Source organism: Bos indicus, chromosome 5 (assembly GCF_029378745.1).
Source record: "Bos indicus isolate NIAB-ARS_2022 breed Sahiwal x Tharparkar chromosome 5, NIAB-ARS_B.indTharparkar_mat_pri_1.0, whole genome shotgun sequence".
Lineage (NCBI taxonomy): Eukaryota > Metazoa > Chordata > Mammalia > Artiodactyla > Bovidae > Bos > Bos indicus.
This window is the reverse complement of record NC_091764.1, coordinates 39,501,277-39,521,144: the sequence shown is the minus strand read 5'-3', so window position 1 is coordinate 39,521,144 and position 19,868 is coordinate 39,501,277. Positions and strand designations below refer to the sequence as shown.

At 37.5% G+C, this 19,868-nt stretch overlaps 1 protein-coding gene and 1 pseudogene across 1 annotated transcript in view; both read left to right on the top strand.

Moving 5' to 3' along the window:
* Positions 1 to 19,868, top strand: part of PDZRN4 (PDZ domain containing ring finger 4) — a 432,300-nt gene that overhangs the window by 198,135 nt on the left and 214,297 nt on the right. The gene's annotated exons all lie outside the window — the stretch shown is intronic.
* On the top strand, positions 15,952 to 17,837 carry LOC109559213 (dual specificity mitogen-activated protein kinase kinase 1 pseudogene; annotated as a pseudogene).

Below are 19,868 nucleotides of genomic sequence, written 5' to 3'. Positions count from 1 at the left end.
AAAAGTTTTTGCTAAGTATGTAGTATTTCATGCTACTCACTTCACAGGGATTTCACTGGCAATGAAGGTTGTAGATAAATAATGGATGAAGAGGGGTGACAGGGCCTGAGCACTGGGGACTTGACAGATTATCCTGTGATGTATTACAATTAGATATGCATCAGTGTCACTTCATTTATTCTACTAGGAAGAGTGCATAACTCTTTGAAGGTAGATTTATGAAGAGCTTTAGTCATGTCTTTTCAAAATTTAGAATTGACTTTTGAGCATCTCTAACAGCTTTCTAAATCACCTACCCTTTATTTTTTTAAGTTGGAATTTTTAAAAATCTTTACGCACTAGTTCAAATTTTTGATTGTATATTTTATTTGCGCTCAAGGCAGTTGCTATTGACAGATCATGTTGTCACCAGCTGGTCAACAGACCGAATGGGCCTTTGGAAAGAGAGAACGTGGGATTGTTGTGGAATTATAGGTGCTAAATCGATGGCAAATAGTAGACATGGTAATAAAGAGCAGTTTTTTCCATTAGAAAGATAATGCACACGCTTTCCAAGTAGGCATTGGCTTTTTCTTTTTGCAAACGAGATGCCATTGGGGAGAAAAATATAAATCCTGGCTGTTAAGAAGCACTTTTAAATGGTACCCTTTATACAAATGAAGTTTTCCTAGCCCTCTAGGGTGAATTACATAAGTTAGCAATGACAAAAAAGCCTAGGCCCTAAAATTGTGAGGGCAGTTGAAGCCAATCAGAATTTTTAATGTATTACATTTTGTTTCTTTTTCACATGTTTTTTGTTTGAAAAAGATCTGTGGCAGATGATTCCATTCTCTTAGAACTCAGTGATACAAGAAATAACAAAAGATATTGGGATTAACTAAGAGAAAATTTGCTATTTTTAATTGTGAGGGAGGCCCATACTGATTTATTTTTGTGGACCCTATGTTTCTAGCAAACTGTTTTTCTAGTTTCTCCTAGATCATGTTAAATCAGGTCATTGAGAACTTAAGTATGTAATAAGCACACATCATTTCTGCTACTGTAGTGTATTTCTTAATAGCATTTAAATAGGTGTTTTAAAAATAATCTATGATTGCAAAAACTCCCAACCTCTGTGGCCAGAGTGAACCTCATTTTTGAGAAATTTAATTCTGAGATTCATAACTTGATGAAGCCTTCTTGAATAACCTCTCATTAGAAAATAAATTATGTTGATTCCCCCTGAATGTTTATTTTTTGGCAAAGGAAAGTGTATTGTGTAATGCACAGTAACTGGTTACAAAAACAGAAGGAACCCAGAATTATCAAAACTTCCCCTTCCCCCTTTTAGCCCAAATCAATCTTTCCAGGGGTCTGAATAAACCTTGTCACTGTAGGACAACTTTTACATTCTTCAGATAAGGGCAGCTCAGTTTGTGGTCAAATTATACTAGTAGCAAAACTGATCAGAGCAAACAAGGTTTCTGAGGATTCACTCACTCTTGTAAAAGCTGATTATAATTGATGAACGACCAGCTTGCTAGACCCTGACAGGCTGGTTGCCTGGCCTTTGCTCTCTGCCAGTTCAAGCCTTACAAGTGTGAAATAGCCAATTACTGGAATACCTATTGAAAGTAATAGGCCAATGAGCAAATTGCTACTGTGGGACACTGTGGCAGTGTAGATGGAAGGAGGCCAAGATAAAGTTCTGCTCTGAGCAGCTGCTCCCAACACAGATTGCTAATACTATTGGATGACCAAGAGATGAGAGCAAGGTATTTTCCCATTCAAACCGCAAGTGTCCTGCCTTGTATTGACTTAAAGTTTATGATGCATGATACCATCTTGTTTCCCAGGTCCTAATTTGCTGAAATAAATCCTCCTTTTAAAAGGTAGTTAAATAGGTAATAAGGATAGTCACGGCCATAGATTTTGTGCAAAAGCATTAAATACAATTTTTGCAGGGAATGAAAAGTCATATAGTGTGCAGAGTGTTAATACTTGCCAGCCATTTGCTATTGACAGAACAATTTATCTTGATAAAGGACAGTGAAAAATTCCAATCTATTCACTGACATCACATTATCAGCAGTAATATATGACTGCATCTAAATATAAGGTTGAGATCTGATACAGCTGAAAAGTTCCTGGTAATTTTCCTGTAAATATAATGTGTACTGGACAATGAACAAATGACACATTTACCATGTAATTGGATAACCTATTTTTATGTGAAATTTAAAGTTTTGCTGTGTTTAATGGAATATATGATAATGTTTCCTTTTGAAGGTAACCTGTTTCCTTAGTAAGACTTTAGCAATGAGTATTACTGAGTTTGATAGAGAAGAAAGGATAGATAAAGAAAGGTTAATTTTAAACATCTGCACAAGACAATAAGCTCTTTCAGTTTTTACTTCCGTAAGAAAATTACCTTAATATTTACTATAATTTTATATTGCAATTATTACTATATATATACTATTCATACTATATATATAGTATTCATACTATATATATAGTATTTATAGTATATATATAGTATTTATACTATATATATAGTGATATTAGGAAATTATGAATTGTTTTGAATATTTCTTTTCAAATTGCCCTAGCACAAGTCTGAATGATTTGAAGTGTGTCTGAGTGGGTCAGAATGCAGTCAGATCAAGGTGGGGTGACATGGAGCATGAATGGTGCTGGGAAAGGTGATTTAGACCTATGTTTGAGCTCCATTTCTCCCTAGGTTAGAGGGCATGCAAGTTCAGCTCAGCAAGATTACAGGAGGCCGAAGGGTGCATACACCAAATCACCTCTATGTTCCTATATACAACTTTGCCCTTACATGTGAGTCTCAAAGAAGGAAGACTCAAGGCCATTGTTGCTTAAGATCTGAATCTTGAATTTATTGGTTAAAAAAAAATGTTTATTTTTTACCAAGCCTCTATAAACTTCCATAGTGTCTTATCAGTGCCTTTTCTGCTTTAAATTTGTCTTTCATGAACACTTTCACAAAAGAGATGAGAATTTTCTGTTATTGATATAACATATCTTGGGAGGATGTAATTGGTGTGAATACGTGTGTTCCACTTCATTATCACTATTGAAAAAGCCAAAACGTTTACTATTTTTAACATATATCTTGCCTGTTTTCAAGAATATTTGAGGAGCCTTCAAACTAAATTAAATCATAATATAAAATCTCTTATTTAGTTATTGAAAACAAATAAAAACAAGAAAAAATTTCCAGAGCACGTCCATGAGACAGAAGGAATGATTGCTATCAGGCCATTGAGAGAGAAGCTTTTGCCATAATTGGCATTGAGTTTGACAATCTGGTTTTGTGGTTGCTATGACAACAGAAGCAAGGTGTACACAGTATAGTGTAGGAAAAAAGTAGTGTCCTGTTTTTCCCATACTCTAATATAATATTCTAATATTCACAGTAAACACTTAATTTACCTCCAGATCTAATAAATAGGAGTCTCACAGTTTCTCTCTTTCTCTCTCTCCTGTTGAAGAAAAATAAAAACCCAATTCTACTTTTAAAATGAAGGTGAAGGAATGAAGAGAGATCTGAAGAGTCCGATCCATCCTCACCATTGACCACTTTTACTTCTGTCTGCCACAAGGTGTCGCTGTTGAAAACAGGACCTGCACAGTCTGCAGTTTTGATGTCTGCCTGTCCACAGCTGTGATACGTTCTTATTGGTTCACATTCCTGTGTAAATGTTATATATATATATATATATATTTTTTTTTTTTCCCCTCGAAAAACTAGCTCAAGTCCATCGAGCACTTTTCACTCTTGAGTTTCCGCTTCTAATTCAACCATTTTCCCTCAAGCACACCATCAGTGCCCAGAGACAGATAAGAAAGAGCTTCAGACTCATGCTACACGAGACTGCTAGAATACCTTCCTCATTGGATTTTTCAAGGGCAAGTATTTAATGAGGTTTAGAGGAGCCTGGTGGACTACAGTCCATAGGGTTGAAAAGAGTTGAACATGACTGAGTGAGCACAGTGAGCTATTGCTCACACACACACACTTAGAACAGAGGCAGTGTGCTAAGTTGCTTGTGTCCGACTCTTTGAGACTCTGTGGACTGTAGCCTGCAAGGCTCCTCTATCCATGGGATTCTCCAGGCAAGAAGAGTGGGTTGCCATTTTCTTCAGGGGATTTTCCTGACTCAGGGATGGAACCGATCTCTCTGGTGTCTCCTGCATTGTCAGGCGGGTTCTTTACCACTGGCGCCACCTACTGGGTGTTATAATTGTTACTCAAAAAAAAAAAAAATGCAAAACCACCTTGAAGTTGAGCACAGGGCCCAGTCCAGCCTTCTCTCTTTCCTTACCTGTAAGTTTTCCTTAGAGACTTTTGGCATCTTTATTTTCTGCAGATTTCAGTTGCATTATCTCAATCCATTAAAAAAATTAATATTAATCTTTAAAAAAGGTGAGATCTTCACCTATTCCACTCAGGTGCTTCTGTAATCTCTCATTTTCCCTCCTGTGATTGGCAATACAGGTGAGGGTAAGAGGCTCCTCTTGTCCAGAATGTAAAACCCCTATTTTCCTGAGTATTTTTCTGGGACATAGAAATCAGCTGGTGTATATTTGTATAACTGATAGATTACCCCAGATCCAATTTACAGAACCAGTCTCTCAGGTAACTTTCTTTTTCGACTTTGAAGAAAGCCAGCTAACCGTTTTTAAGTATCAATGTCTCTTGCTAAAAAGTATTACTCATACTGTATTCACTTTCTATTAGGAGAAAATTTTCTGCAAAGATAATTATTTTCTTGTAATTAGACAATTATTAACATGTCATATGAAAAGGGTAATCTAATGTCTTCCTTCATTGTGGCCTATGATATGAACTTTATAGGGAAGGGAAAATAATGTTTCTAGATACTATAAACAGTGCTTCATTTTATCTTCACAACCCTCAAGGAAAGTAGAATTATCTTGGTATTTCAGGTTAGGAATCCATGTTCAAAGAGTTTATGTTAATACTCAGAAATCACATGAGTAAATTAGCATGTACCTATAGAAACCAGAATTCAAACACAAGTCACTGCATAATTTTCATGAATTCATCTTATGTACAATGAATTTGCTAAAATCTTTTAATAATCTGTGAATTTATAAGCTCTTTTGGACTTTTTATTCATATAGTTATTATACTGTCTGCACATAATGAGGTTTTGTTTCTCTTTCCAGTTCTTTTACCTCATGTTGTTTTTTTTTTTTTTCTTTTTTACTGTACTGGCTAAGGCTTCTAGAACAGTCTTAAATACATTACAATTACAAAAAGTAATGACAAATATCCCTCTATCTTATTCTTGATTTTAAAGAAAAAGCTTTGTTTTCAATAGTGATTCTAAGATGTGTTATATATTTTCACAGCTGAGGAACTCATATTTTTTCCTCTATCAAAAGATTTTCAAAGTAAATAAATGTTGACTTTATAAAATTTAAAGAATTTTATTATCCATTGAAATTAGCATGTGGTTTCACAATATTAACTTACTAATAGAAGATATTCTGTTAAAAGATCATTCTAATGTTAAATCAATTTTGCATTCCAAGGGTAAATATTGCTTGTTCATAATGTACAACTTTTTATGCATGTCCACACTTGTTTTTGGAATCAGGTTGTACTAGATTTTTTATCTACTTTTTGTACTAGTATGTTAGAGATGAAGAAAACATCTCTAACATACTAGTACAAACATTAATTTAATTAATTAACATTAAAATTAATTAATTAACATTAAATTAATTAACATTAATTAAAACTGAGGCTGGTGATTTTTGAGGGGTTTTTCCTCTCTACTGATTTGATTTTTTAATTTTTTTAGTCAGAGTCAAATTTCTGTTTGCTGTTAAGCTAATCTAAGGGACTTATATCTTCCTTTTTTCAAGAAAATGTCCATTATTTGCAGTGTCTATACTGAACTGGTATTTGTTAAATAACCACTATATTAACTACATACAGAAATGTCCTCATCCTCCTTTCTACCATTCTACATATATTTTTTTCTTTTTCACTAGTCCAATACTGTCAACAGTGTGTCTTCTTTGGTAGTCTCTATATATTATTTTTATTGAATACTGGTAATCTTTTTTTGTTTTCTACTTCAGTAATTTCTTCTCTTTATTTTTTTTTCCGTAATTCTACTTTTTTTAGGTTTAGTGTTGTCCTTAATTCATAAGTTAAATACTGCACATATTAATTTTCATTTCTTTTTTTCCTGATTTCCACATATGCCTTTTAGACTATATATTTTCTTTTATTTACTATGTTATCCGCATACCACATGTTTTAATATACAGAATCATCACTGCTATGACAAGCAAATATCTATAATTTTTGTGGACTTCCCTGGTGGCTCAGCTGGTAAAGAATCTGCCTGCAATGAGGGAGACCTGGGTTCAATCCCTGGTTTGGGGAGATAATTGTTTCTTCATCATGAATTTTTTAAAGGTATGTTTTTAATGTCTCATATTTATGAATTGTGCCCTCATCTATTCAAATTTGTTGCATTTTTGTCAAAAAAAATGGTGTGTGTTTTGGTCTGTTCATTATTCTATATTTATTGATATTTCCTTAATTATCCAATATTTGTGATTTTTTAGCAAGTTTTAAAATAACATTTCTATATTTTGGTAGTATAAGTTTATTTTTTTTTCCCTCTCTCATGTACATGGGAGCATAAATATATGTATGTGAATATAATATATATGTATATAGTATACATATATTTTCATACATATACACATACATACACAGCACTAATAGACACACACATATGGTAGATCTGGAGAAGAAAGCAGCAAGCCACTCCAGTCTTCTTGCCTGGGAAATCCCATGGAGAGAGGAGCCTGGCAGGCTACAGTCCGTGGGGTCACAAAGAATCAGACATGACTAAACAATTGAGCACATGTATGGCTGATCCTGTTCACACTGTCCACACTGCTTGCTGAACCCACGATAGCAAAGTGTGAGCTAAAAGGCTGGAAGGAGACTCGAGGAGCTGTAGGAACTGCAGACACGTTTTCTCTCCTGGCTGGCATGGCAGCCATAACACGGCCTCATTCCTGACTGACGCAGCAGCTGTAGCAGCAGCCATAATATAACCTCATATAATATACCCATGATGTCGCTCCAATGTAGCCCCAGTGCAGCAGCAGCCAGAGCTTCTTACAGGCTTACTGAACAAAGTAGCCTGTGACCAAGTGAGTACTTCATGGTACATGTGTGCTAAATGTGTTTAGCATTTAGCAGTGCTAAAATAATCTTAGCTGTTACATAGTTATTTGCAAAATGTGGGGTGAGAGAGTCTGAATACACCATCTTGGCTAATTTGCTCTTTCCCCACAGCACACATGGTAGATCAAGGTTGTTAATTGTATAAATCTACTTTATATCAGTCACACTGCCTTTTTGTATTTCAGTTTCTTAGATGCTATGATAAAATTTAACGTGATTGTGCATTTATTCATTCTTCCTTGCAGTGCCCTTAGATGCAGTTAAGTACACATATGATTGATATGGTTACCTTTTACTCTTAAACTGTTCATTTCGTTTATACATCAAATAGCTCTTTTTTGTTTATCTTTTACTTTAAAGTCTATTTTGTTTGCAATCAATATTGTTATATCAGTTACCTTTCATTTTTTATTTTACACATATCTCTTTATTTCCTTTTCAATCGCACTTCTTATGTAATTGAGTCTTTAAGTGTACATCTTTTAAACAGTGTATAGCTGGATTCTTATTTATTTTAAATCTAATTTCAGAATCCTTATCTTTACTTTTTTAAAAAACCATTTCAAAATAAACCAGATGTCCAAACAATTCTCAATGCTTTACTTGTACTCACTCACTGAATATAGCTATCTCTCTTTCACAAATAATACAATTTAAGACCCAGAGAAGTTAAGCAACCTGATCATGATCACACAGCTACTTAGTGGTAGATCCTCCCTAGTCCGTACTCTAATCTACTCTGCATTGAACTAAACAATGGCAGAAGCAAATGGGCACTGAAGTAATGAATTGCAAATTCAAGAAAGAGTAGCTCATTGAGTTTTGCTGAAACAGAAGTTTCTTTCATTCATTTGTCAAATAGTTACTAAAAGCCAGCATATATTCCCACCAAAACCGTGATTCTTTTTGGGCACCTACAAGTTAGGCTTAGCTCTTATACAGAAAATAGTGAGACTCTAAATTACTTGGTAACTTCATATAGAGAGTATCAGGGTCTCTTTATTTTACAAAGGTGTACTTTTTCTTTTGTACTATTTGGCAGATTTTTTGAAGACTGGGCCAAAAGATGGGAAAATTTAGGTATACATATACTGGGTGTTTTATTTTTTAGTAAAACAATGTTTTATACTAATTCAATGGACATGAACTTGGGTAAACTCCAGGAAATGGTGAAGTACAGGGAAGTCTGGAGTGCTGTAGTCCATGGGGTCACAAAGAGTTGGGAACAACTTGGTGACTGAACAACAGCAACAACAAATGTTTTCTACAACTGGCTTTTTAATTCATATCTTCATTTATAGCTTTATGTCATAAGAGCATGTTAAGAAAAGGCTAACACTAAAGAATATTAAAAGTACACAATTCCTTTGCTAACAAATGCATTTGTGCTGATACTGAATGAAATTCATCTTGTTTTATCATTGTCATTTTGTAAACAACAACAGAAAAAGATTTATAACGTTTTCTTCAAATCACTTCTCATTGGGGTTCCCCCCTGAAAGATAATAAAAGAGCACAATATATTCACTTAAGTGCAACCTAAGTGAATTCCTTTTTAATGTTGTGATATTGCAACTCATTTGAGTCTAATGCATTAGCCTCAAATTTGACTCCTCAGGCACCTGATTATGCCTTCCAGTCCTCAGATGTGCAAGGCCAACCAAACAGAACCTTCTGTGCCCTTCTGCTCTTTAGAGCACCAAATGAGGACTTTTGGCACCTAGCTGGGAAATCTGGAACACGATGTTTATATAGCTTTTGCCATGTGGATACTCCAGAAATTTTCTTCCTTTCTGCCAAAGAAATGACTCCAGCAAAGCTGTTCTGTGGAAGCACTATGGGGGAAAAAGGCAGAAAAATGCAATCTGAAAAGCAATGTGATAAGCTGAGCATTTTAAACTAGTTAGCTGAAAGAAATAAACACTTTATATTTTATGATTAAAGCACCAATGGAAATATTTATGACTCTTCAGAATGCATTCACAAGCACCAAGTCACACTGAGTTTTCGTGATTAGCAAATGTACATATTTAAGAAAACCCTGGAGCCCAAAAGGATCTAGGAAAATTCCTTCTCTTTCAAGATCAGCTCAAATAATCCCTCTCTGTAAAATTTTCTCTCTTCACATGGATTAATCATTCTTTTATCAGTATTTGCTGTTACTTTTTACATGTTTATAATATTTATTATGTTGTAATAGGTAAATATCTCCTTATAGATTTTCATTTTTGCTTAGAACATATTGGGATACTTTGAGATGATTAATGCTAGCTCAACTTTAAAAAAAAAAAAAACTGATATATACACCAAGGTATAACTTTATTTTCTAAAGAGTATTGAAGATGCATGGAAAAACATTTTCATGAAATAAAGTACTCAATTTCTGGTTGTCAAGTACTTCCTGGGAGGGTCCCTAATAAACAGTGTTTCAAGCTGATGGAAGAATCAGAATTTTGAGTTATTAATATCAGTTTCACATTGAGAACTGTATTAAGGAATATTTTTTCCAAGCGGTGGAAAGACACTGTAAGCATTTCCTGTGCCTCTCACACCTGAATAAATAATTATATTAACCCAGAAGTAACATGCTCCTGACAGTGTTTTTATCCCTTCAACAAGACTAGATTTAACTAAAAACTTTCTTTTGGAGACTTCTTATTTTTAGACTCAATGTAGGTGAAATTAATACTGTCTTCAGAAAGAATTTAATACTACTGGATAATTTTTAGTTGTTAAAATTATCTTTTCTAATGTGTAAAATTGGTCTTGGAGGGGCCCTCTGTCCTATGCTGTTGGATTAGACTACTTCTAAAGACAGTTTATCCTATTAGTAGCTACTGTTTATTATAACTGTTGTTCTTATTTCTTGGTTTGGGGGAGGCCTTCTCCATAGCATCTAAATTATTTTATAATAAAGGTAAAGAGAACAGGGACTGCTAAGTTGTCAAATATGAATTAGAATCATATATCAAAATCAATTTAATACTAGAAGTAATAGCAATACTCAACTCCAACAGTTTCAAGAAGACTAAAGGTGATGTGATGTATCTAAGCACCTAAAATCCTGCCTGGGGGCTGTTCTCATCATGCAACATATACCTGACTGCTTTAGACATCATTATTCATCTTACACTGATTCATTAAGTAGTGCCTGTTTGATGCCAGACTAGAATATAAAACATCTTATACCATTTAAAAGATAACAAGCACATTTTAGCAGGGGGAGACAGACCACGAACAAAATAATCTTCTATAGTAGAAATAAGCAATGTGATGACAAAAGTCAAAACAAAGAGGATAGGAAACTTGGAGAGGGATTGTATATTTAAAAGAGAGGTCAATTAAATAAGAAGGTAACATTTGAGCCAGGAATGAAGGCAGCAAGTGACCCACCCATGCATATGTCTGGGGGAAGGATATTCCACGCAGAGGGAACTATTAGTGCAAAGCAAACTGGACACAGACTTGACGTATTTGAAGAATAAGAGAGCATACTGTTCGTTTCCAAGGCAAACCATTCAATATCACAGTAATCCAAGTCTATGCCCCAACCAGTAACGCTGAAGAAGCTGAACGGTTCTATGAAGACCTACAAGACCTTATAGAACTCACACCCAAAAAAGATGTCCTTTTCATGATAGGGGACTGGAATGCAAAAGTAGGAAGTCAAGAAACACCTGGAGTAACAGGCAAATTTGGCCATGGAATACAGAATGAAGCAGGGCAAAGACTAATAGTGTTTTGCCAAGAAAATGCACTGGTCATAACAAACACCCTCTTCCAACAACACAAGAGAAGACTCTATACATGGACATCACCAGATGACCAATACCAAAATCAGATTGATTATATCCTTTGCAGCCAAAGATGGAGAAGCTCTATATAGTCAGCAAAAACAAGACCAGGAGCTGACTGTGGCTCAGATCATGAACTCCTTATTGCCAAATTCAGACTTAAATTGAAGAAAGTAGGGAAAACCACTAGACCATTCAGGTATGACCTAAATAAAATCCCTTATGATTATACAGTGGAAGTGAGAAATAGATTTAAGGGCCTAGATCTGATAGATAGAGTGCCTGATGAACTATGGAATGAGGTTCATGACATTGTATAGGAGACAGGGATCAAGACCATCCCCATGGAAAAGAAATGCAAAAAAGCAAAATGGCTGTCTGGGGAGGCCTTACAAATAGCTGTGAAAAGAAGAGAAGTGAAAAGCAAAGGAGAAAAGGAAAGATATAAACATCTGAATGCAGAGTTCCAAAGAATAGCAAGAAGAGATAAGAAAGCCTTCCTCAGCAATCAATGCAAAGAAATAGAGGGAAACAACAGAATGGGAAAGACTAGAGATCTCTTCAAGAAAATTAGAGATACCAAGGGAACATTTCCTGCAAAGATGGGCTCAATAAAAGACAGAAATGGTATGGACCTAACAGAAGCAGAAGATATCAAGAAGAGATGGCAAGGATACAGAGAACTGTACAAAAAAGATCTTCACGACCCAGATAATCACAATGGTGTGATCACTGACCTAGAGCCAGACATCCTGGAATGTGAAGTCAAGTGGGCCTTAGAAAGCATCACTACGAACAAAGCTAGTGGAGGTGATGGAATTCCAGTTGAGCTATTTCAAATCCTGAAAGATGATGCTGTGAAAGTGCTGCATTCAATATGCCAGCAAATTTGGAAAACTCAGCAGTGGCCACAGGACTGGAAAAGGTCAGTTTTCATTCCAATCCCATCAAAGGCAATGCCAAAGAATGCTCAAACTACTGCACAATTGCACTCATCTCACACGCTAGTAAAGTAATGCTCAAAATTCTCCAAGCCAGGCTTCAGCAATATGTGAACCATGAACTTCCAGATGTTCAAGCTGGTTTTAGAAAAGGCAGAGGAACCAGAGATCAAATTGCCAACATCCGCTGGATCATGGAAAAAGCAAGAGAGTTCCAGAAAAGCATCTATTTCTGCTTTATTGACTATGCCAAAGCCTTTGACTGTGTGGATCACAATAAACTGTGGAAAATTCTGAAAGAGATGGGAATACCAGACCACCTGATCTGCCTCTTGAGAAATCTGTATGCAGGTCAGGAAGCAACAGTTTGAACTGGACATGGAACAACAGACTGGTTCCAAATAGGAAAAGGAGTTCGTCAAGGCTGTATATTGTCACCCTGTTTATTTAACTTATATGCAGAGTACATCATGAGAAACGCTGGACTGGAGGAAACACAAACTGGAATTAAGATTGCCGGGAGAAATATCAGTAACCTCAGATATGCAAATGACACCACCCTTATGGCAGAAAGTGAAGAGGAACTCAAAAGCCTCTTGATGAAAGTCAAAGTGGAGAGTGAAAAAGTTGGCTTAAAACTCAACATTCAGAAAACGAAGATCATGGCATCCGGTCCCACCACTTCATGGGAAATAGATGGGCAAACAGTGGAAACAGTGTCAGACTTTATTTTTCTGGGCTCCAAAATCACTGCAGATGGTGACTGCAGCCATGAAATTAAAAGACGCTTACTCCTTGGAAGGAAAGTTATGACCAACCTAGATAGCATATTCAAAAGCAGAGACATTACTTTGCCAACAAAGGTCCATCTAGTCAAGGCTATGGTTTTTCCTGTGGTCATGTATGGATGTGAGAGTTGGACTGTGAAGAAGGCTGAGCTCCGAAGAATTGATGCTTTTGAACTGTGGTGTTGGAGAAGACTCTTGAGAGTCCCTTGGACTGCAAGGAGATCCAACCAGTCCATTCTGAAGGAGATCAACCCTGGGATTTCTTTGGAAGGAATGATGCTAAAGCTGAAACTCCAGTACTTGGCCACCTCATGCGAAGAGTTGACTCATTGGAAAAGATTCTGATGCTGAGAGGGATTGGGGGCAGGAGGAGAAGGGGACGACAGAGGATGAGATGGCTGGATGGCATCACTGACTCGATGGACGTGAGTCTAAGTGAACTCCGGGTTTTGGTGATGGACAGGGAGGCCTGGTGTGCTTCGATTCATGGGGTCTCAAAGAGTCAGACACAACTGAGTGACTGATCTGATCTAAGAGCATACTGAACAGGGGAAATACATTAAAAAGGAAGTCAGAGAAGATAGTGAAGGACAGGGGAACCTGGGGTAATCTATGGGTTTGCAAAGAGTCAGACACAACTTAGAGACTGAACGGCAACAACAGAGAAGCCACAGGGACCAATGGTGAAGGGTAGGCCATTGTCAAGGGATGGAAACTACTGGAGATTTGGGGCAGTCCTGCTGTGTATCTGCTTCAGCTTTTACCACTCTGATTGCTCTTTTGAGAATGGATTCCAGGAAAAGGTGGAAGCAGGAGAACATTTAGGAAACTGTTGCAAGGATTTAGGTGAGAACTTACCAGCTGCCAGTGATGGAGGTGGTGAGAAGTACAGATGCTGGGTTTATTTGTGAGACAGAGCAAATGGAATTTCAGACAGATTGGATGTTGTTATGAGAGAGAGGAAAAAGTCAAGGTATCTGCAAAGTTTTTGACCTGAGCAGATGAACAGGTGGAGCTTTCATTTAAAGGACAAGAACAGTTTTGTATATTATTTCTTCTCCATGTACTAATCATACTTTTCTCTCTGTATGGTCATCTGTGTGGTAAGCAGGACTGATTTGGTATAGCTTGTCAGTGACACTGATTAAACTTGTCATAAAATTGGCTAAGATGGCTGAGATAATTGAACATTCATAGCCATAGACAGTTATGGTTGGATTGTTAAATATCTCTGGAGATATTTAAAATTATATGCAAAATAGGGGAAAATAAGTGTTTATACTAAGAATTTTCACCACCTTTAAAGTTCTAAAGTCTAAAATGCAGTATACTTGAAGGGTCTATGATTTGATATAAATAATAATATAAATGAGATAATTAAAACACTCCTAAGTGAAGCATCATCTAATTACAAGCTGAATCTAAGTGAATTTTTATAAGACTGAAGATACATCTTGTTTTGTTAAAGAAATCTTTTAAAGACTTTCTCTGGGATTTTAAATGTAACAAAATGAAGTCCTAATTTGGAGCAAAAGATAATGGTTAAATATATAAACAAATACAACTACACCTCTGTGATAATCTAGAATTTTTAAATGAAAGAGAACTTAGAAAATATTTAGTGTCACCTCTTAATTTTTCCATCTGAGATACTAAGAGTCAAGGTGAGTTGTCCAAACTCCATGGCTAGTTCAAGGTTAAGGGAGATTTAAACGCACATCTACTGTTCCTGGCTCAGCAGTCTACTCTACCTTGTTTATGTTTTCTTATTTTAATCAGCTTTTCTTAATTTTTAGGAAATTTAGAGATTATTAAGTATAATCCTCTCAATCTCTCCATTTTATTTTGGAAATAAATAATTCAAAGTGACTTGAATGCCAAATGAGATACTTTATTTCTGTTATGTCACATGGGCCATTTCCATACACTATCACGTACGTATGGACTATGACCTGAAAATTATTGACCATCAGATCCTCCTTTGCCATTGCTTTCTGTGCTGGCCACACAGAAGTCAGACAGAAACTGACATCCACCTGACAGTGGGATCAGACATTTCTATTTCGGGGTTCTTCTGGGTTTTGTTACTTTCTGAAAAACACTGTGTGTGATCATGATATTTGGTATTACACTAGAGGACAAATGGCATCTGGTCCCACCACTTCATGGGAAATAGATGGGCAAACAGTGGAAACAGTGTCAGACTTTATTTTTCTGGGCTCCAAAATCACTGCAGATGGTGACTGCAGCCATGAAATTAAAAGACACTTACTCCTTGGAAGGAAAGTTATGACCAACCTAGATAGTCTATTCAAAAGCAGAGACATTACTTTGCCAACAAAGGTTCGTCTAGTCAAGGCTATGGTTTTTCCTGTGGTCATGTATGGATGTGAGAGTTGGACTGTGAAGAAGGCTGAGCTCCGAAGAATTGATGCTTTTGAACTGTGGTGTTGGAGAAGACTCTTAAGAGTCCCTTGGACTGCAAGGTTGGACTGCAAGGAGATCCAACCAGTCCATCCTAAAGGAGATCAGTCCTGGGTGTTCTTTGGAAGGACTGATGCTAAAGCTGAAACTTCAATACTTTGGCCACCTGATGTGAAGAGCTGACTCATTTGGAAAAGACCCTGATGCTCGGAGGGATTGGGGGCAGGAGGAGAAGGGGACGACAGAGGATGAAATGTCTGGATGGCATCACCGACTCGATGGACATGAGTTTGAGTGAGCTCCGGGAGTTGGTGATGGACAGGGAGGCCTGGCCTGCTGCGATTCATGGGATCGCAAATAATCGGACACAACTGAGTGACTAAACTGAACTGAACTGAGAGGACAAATAATCCAGTCTCTTTCACTGTGAGATTTCAGTAGTACTGTATGTTTGATAATGCTGTAAACGACAGATTACTCTTCAAATAAGATAAATGAATGGCTATAAGCCAATAATTTAACACTTCATATATTAGAAGAAAGAATGGTAAGTCTTGGATGGCTGAGATTAAAGCCCTTTTTATAGTTGAGGACAGTGACATTGTTAATGTTAATTTACAGTGGACAAACTAGATTTTTACACTGATAATTTGGCCACTTATTAGACTTTCAGGGCAGGGATAATTAGTATTGCTGTTCAGAAGAGATGCTGTATTATTATTTATAATTTCATGAGTATAAAAAGTAACTTTACAGACTGGGAAGAAGATGAGGACCAACCTGGAGGCCTTGCAGAAGAAGCTGGAGGAGCTGGAGCTCGATGAACAGCAGCGGAAGCGCCTCGAGGCCTTTCTGACCCAGAAGCAGAAGGTGGGGGAACTGAAGGATGATGACTTTGAGAAGATCAGTGAGCTGGGTGCCGGCAATGGAGGTGTGGTGTTCAAGGTCTCCCACAAGCCGTCCGGACTTGTTATGGCCAGAAAGCTAATTCACCTGGAGATCAAACCTGCCATCCGGAACCAGATCATAAGGGAGCTGCAGGTTCTCCATGAGTGCAACTCGCCTTATATCGTGGGCTTCTATGGGGCGTTCTACAGCGACGGCGAGATCAGCATCTGCATGGAGCACATGGATGGGGGTTCCTGGGATCAAGTTCTGAAGAAAGCTGGAAGAATTCCTGAACAAATTTTAGGAAAAGTTAGCATTGCTGTAATAAAAGGCCTGACATACCTGAGGGAGAAGCACAAGATTATGCACAGAGATGTCAAGCCGTCCAACATCCTAGTGAACAGCCGTGGAGAGATCAAGCTCTGTGACTTTGGGGTCAGCGGGCAGCTCATCGACTCCATGGCCAACTCCTTCGTGGGCACCAGGTCCTACATGTCGCCAGAGCGACTCCAGGGGACCCATTACTCCGTACAGTCGGACATCTGGAGCATGGGGCTGTCTCTGGTTGAGATGGCTGTCGGGAGGTATCCCATCCCTCCTCCAGATGCCAAGGAGCTGGAGCTGATGTTTGGGTGCCAGGTGGAGGGAGATACGGCTGAGACCCCGCCCAGGCCAAGGACCCCCGGGAGGCCCCTCAGCTTTTACGGAATGGACAGCCGACCTCCAATGGCAGTTTTTGAGTTGTTGGATTACATAGTCAATGAGTGGAGTATTCAGTCTGGAATTTCAAGATTTTGTGAATAAATGCTTAATAAAAAACCCTGCAGAGAGAGCAGATTTGAAGCAACTCATGGTTCATGCTTTTATCAAGAGATCTGATGCTGAGGAAGTGGATTTTGCAGGTTGGCTCTGCTCCACCATCGGCCTTAACCAGCCCAGCACACCCACCCATGCGGCTGGCGTCTAAGTGGTTGGGAAGCAGCAGTCCCTGCCCAGGGGCATGCCATGTTGCTTCCGGGCAGCCTTCCCATGCCTGTCTCTGTTCAGACGTGCATTTCACCTATGACAAAGGATGAAGAACACAGCATGTGCCAAAATTCTATTTGTGTCATTTTCAATATTATCATCTTTACTCTTATTACTATTGTTATTCCCCTAAGTGGATTGGCTTTGTGCTTGGGGCTATTTTTGTGTATATTGATGATGAAAACATGTGCAATGTAGAATTACAGTGAAACTCTGGTGACTGTGGGTAGTCATTCTTACTGAAAACTGCACTGCTTTCCCACACCATGAACTGGCTGGTCGCCTCTATTTTCGGGATTCTTTGACACTTGGTGGTACTTCATTCTTGCCAGGCATACCTTCTAACTGAGTAGGAAGGAGCCTTGTAAGATCCTTCACAGGCAGTGCATGTGAAGCATACTTTGCTGCTATAAAAATGAGCATCAGAAAGTGTGTATCATGTTATTTTATTATGTTCTTGCTTTTGGTGTAGAATTCAGCAAATTTTCATCAAAATCTAGCCAGAGCCCTTCACTGCCATGATAGCTGGGGCTTCACCAGTCTGTCTACTGTGATGATTTGTAGACTTCTGGTTGTATTTCTGTATTTATTTTTAAATCTACCGTGTGGATATTTAGTGCTATGTCTCTTTAAGTTTGGATTAGTGTTTCTAAAATGGTGGAGTTACTCTGAATGTTACAAATGGATCAAGGCATTAAAATAAATGAGATCTACCTTTCACCAAGTACTGATGCTATTGTAAACAACAATGTGTATAGTGCCTAACAACTGTATGAAAATCCTTTTACCATTTTAATCCAGATGTTTAACAAGCCTAATCTCTTACTCTAATAAATATACTATCAAATTCAAAAAAAAAAGAAAAAAAAAGTAACTTTTTATGTTAAAATGAATATTAATTTTTGCTTCACTGCATGCAGACTGGGATATTTACATTGATGCTTTTGCTACAGTATTTCATTTTCCAAGTTATTTGATCTGTTTGTCATGGTTTTGTTTTGTTCCCCACTCCCAAACAACCCTTTTGACCCTTTAAGTGGAAAGAAGTAGCCAAAAGATATTTTCTCGAATAATTGTTCCCTACATTCTCTAAGAAAAATACATATTTTTGCTGGGTGAAGTAAAAGTGAAAGTGTTAGTTGTTAAGCCATGTCAGACTCTTTGTGACCCCATGGGCTGTAACCAACCAGGCTCCTCCATCCATGGGATTTCCCAGGCAAGAATACTGGAGTCGAGTGCCATTCTCTTCTCCAGGGGATCTTCCCTACTCAGGGATTGAACCCGGGTCTCCTGTACTGTAGGCAGATTCTTTACCATCTGAGCTACCAGGAAGTAGTCTGAGGATTGTGAAGAATTTTTGAGTCAAAAAAGGAAAAACTTTTTTCATGTTTCCAAAGTGATGATTCAAGGGACTCAGACCACACACATCCTTCTAATTGGGCTGAGGAACAAACTTTTCAAATTCTACACTGTAGTAGCTAAAATTATGGTCACTTCCCACTATCAGCCCATAACTGGATGTACAATTTCAAATGTCCTAGGACTATTGCAATTTTCATCCCTTCAAAAAGCCCAAAGACTTGGTTTCTTATTAAAATTCCATACTTATATACTTCATATTTCTTATGATTTCCCCTATAATGTCACCCTCACTCTTGATAGAAACTTATTTGGATAATGTCTGGAAGCAAAGCAATGCCCCCCCTCCCCAAAAATGGCTAGGGATGGAGGCACTCTGTCAATACCTGACAGGTGTAAGTTTTTTAATGTATGAGCAGTATATGAAAATACAAATCACCACCCAGAGCCAGCCTAAAGCAGACTGAAAAGCTGTCATAAGCAATTTTCAAAAAGCATGAGTTATTTGATTCCCTTCCAGGGGGAACAACTCCACAGGCATAAATTTGTGAATGGTACTTGACAATCTTAACAAGTCCTTCTGTTTCCCAACTTACTGTATGGCCAATGTGTTGCTCACCTGTATTCTGAGGCCAAGGGAGAACTGACATGGTAACTAGGAAGAGCTTGAGCCACCTTATGTACTTGAGGCACACATCAAGAAACAGATTAAATAACCTCACAGTCTGGGCCATTTTGAAGCAATTTATTTGACTGCAAATTATTTGTGGACCCTCTTGCTAGCGTCAACACATTGAGTGTCACAATACTGGGGGAAAGGTAGAGTCTGGGAAATAGACCCCACCCCCTACCACTAGTTTATAAGCTCTAACATTATAAGATTTTTCCTTTTTTCTTTTCAGCCCTTGGTTCACTGAAAAATCTTTACTAATTGAATAGCCTTCTCCCTGGTGTGAAAAGTCTGACTTTAGCAAAGGAGTGCATGATGGGCCAGTCATTTCTAATTGAATAAGTGTCAAGGTCAAAAACCAACAAGTGATGAAGATGAGGAAGCCCTGGAGTGATGTTTGTTTCAAATCACATTATATATTTTCTAGTAGCACAGGGCTTTAGAGAGAATATGTAAAATGAAAAAAGCAGGAAAATTATAGATTAGCTGTATGGTATTGATCCACTAACATAGAGAAAGCTATATTTTGTAATTCTTGTTAAAATTAGGTCGTACAAATGTACTAATATCAGAATTCCAGAGAATTTAACACTTGAGAATGAATTAAATCATGAATGCCTCCTGAAGGATTCGCTTTGATTAAAGAGTAAAATAAAAGATTTGGTTCCATAATTCAGGATCCTCCAGTGGCTTCTGCTGACACTCCCCTAGGACAGTGGTTTTCAA